Source organism: Argentina silus (genome assembly GCF_951799395.1).
Source record: "Argentina silus genome assembly, chromosome: 16".
Classification (NCBI taxonomy): Eukaryota; Metazoa; Chordata; class Actinopteri; order Argentiniformes; family Argentinidae; genus Argentina; species Argentina silus.
Genome location: NC_139670.1, coordinates 769533 through 771745, shown reverse-complemented (window position 1 = coordinate 771745; position 2213 = coordinate 769533).

Genomic DNA, 2213 nt, shown 5'->3' with positions numbered 1-2213 from the left:
AGAACATGCATATCTATAATGATGGGAGTTCTAGAACATGCATATCTATAATGATGGGAGATAACAGTACTCTGTGTTGCAGCCCGGCCAATCAGACATGCTGAAGGACAGAGAGCCTCCACCAATCAGGTCGCTGGACAGTGAGACTGATGTAAGAGATCCTGTGATTGGTTAAATCACCTTCAGATCGTTAGAAACGCTTTTCTTCTACTGAGATCTCCAACTCTTCCTCCTCTTCCTCCTCTTCCTCCTCTGTCCTGTCCTGTTTGCTGATCCACCTATGTGTGTATGTGTGTGTGTGTGCGTGTGTGTGTGTGTGTGTGCGTGTGTATGTGTGCGTGCGCATGTGCGTTCGTGTGCGTGTATATATGTGTGTATGTATGTATGTATGTATGTATGTGTGTGTATGTGTGTGTGTGTGCCTGTGTGTGTATGTATGTATGTATGTATGTATGTATGTATGTATGTATGTATGTGTGCGTGTGTGTGTGTGCCTGTGTGTGTGTGTGTGTGGGCGTGTGTGTGCGTGTGTGCGTGTGTGTGCGTGCGCGTGCTTGCGTACATGTGTGTGTGTGTGTGTGTGTGTGTGTGTGTGTGTGTGTGTGTGTGTGTGTGTGGCAGGCGGTGCTGACCAGGCTGTGTGGCTGTGATAAGCTGCTCCAGGCTCTCTCTCTGGACCTGGCCCAACTCCAGGTGGACAAGGTCAGTCTGCCTCGGGACCAGTCACCCGTGGTGTTCCATTCCATGCATTACAATAAGCCTGTCCTCCGATTTCTACCTCCACTAGCCTCCCCTCACCAACACACTCTTAGAAACAAAGGTTCTGCCTCACACACACACACACACACACACACACACACACACACACACACACACACAATCACAAGTATTTAATTCACATAACATTACACACACGTTTGTGATGTTTTCACATACTCATCCAATAGAATAAGAGAACTAACTCCCACTCCCCTCCCTCCCTCCCTCCCTCCTACCTCCCTCCCTCCCTCTCTCCCTCTCTCCCCTCCCCTCTCCCTCCCTCCCTCTCTCCCTCCCCTCCTCCCTCCCTCCCCTCCCTCCCTCCTCCCTCCCTCCCTCCCTCCCTCTCCTCCTCCCTCCCTCCCTCCCTCTCTCCCTCCCCTCCTCCCTCCCTCCCTCCCTCCTCCCTCCCTCCCTCCGCCCTCCCTCTCCTCCTCCCTCCCTCCCTCCCCCCCCCCCCCCCCCCCCTCAGGACACTGTCCAGTGTGCCCTGGAGATGACCCGTGTCCAGCTGGACCAATGGGAGAGCGCGGGCCTGCGAGGACAGGAAGGGGCGCTGACCCAGAAGGCTTTGCTGCAGGAAGAGCTGGTCACCATTCGTGCAAGAATGTGTGACGTGTCTTTGGTGCGTAACACTGTGTGTGTGTTGTGTTATGTATTATTATTATTATTATTAATATTATTATTAAAGTAAAACTAACACAGCTATACTATCATTGAATGAGAAACCACATTGATATCATTACCACTGTGTATAATCCTTTCATGTACAGATCAACGTTTCTGACCTGTGTTATGTGTGTGTGTGGTGTGTGTGTGTGTGTGTGTGTGCAGGAGATGGAGTGTGTGTGGAGTCAGTATGAAAGGCTGGAGAGTGAGCTGTCTGTCTTCCGCTCCCACCTGCAGCACGTCTGCAACTTCGGCATGCCGCAGGTACCAGGTCCAAACCCAGTAGAACCACCAGGTCCAAACCCAGTAGAACCACCAGGTACCAGGTCCAAACCCAGTAGAACCACCAGGTACCAGGTCCAAACCCTGTAGAACCACCAGGTCCAAACCCAGTAGAACCACCAAACCACCAGGTCCAAACCCAGTAGAACCTCCAGGTACCAGGTCCAAACCCAGTAGAACCACCAGGTACCAGGTCCAAACCCAGTCAGAACCAGTAGCTCTAGTCTTTCCTTTCTCCTCTCCTCTCCTCTTTCCTCCCTCCATCCCTAGGAACAGTCCCAGGCCCAGAGAGAGATGTGGATGATGGAGGACATCCTGTCTGGGCTGAAGGCCAACAGAGATCACTTCCGGGTCCTGATGGGACTGCAGAGACACACAGGTAACTAGAGGTCTGTGGACCAACAGCTCAAACATGGCCTTCATTAAACCAATAGAAAGAGCGTGGAAAACGCACGGTGCATAGCCATTGGCTTTACTTTGCATCAATCATCTCCCATAGCCCC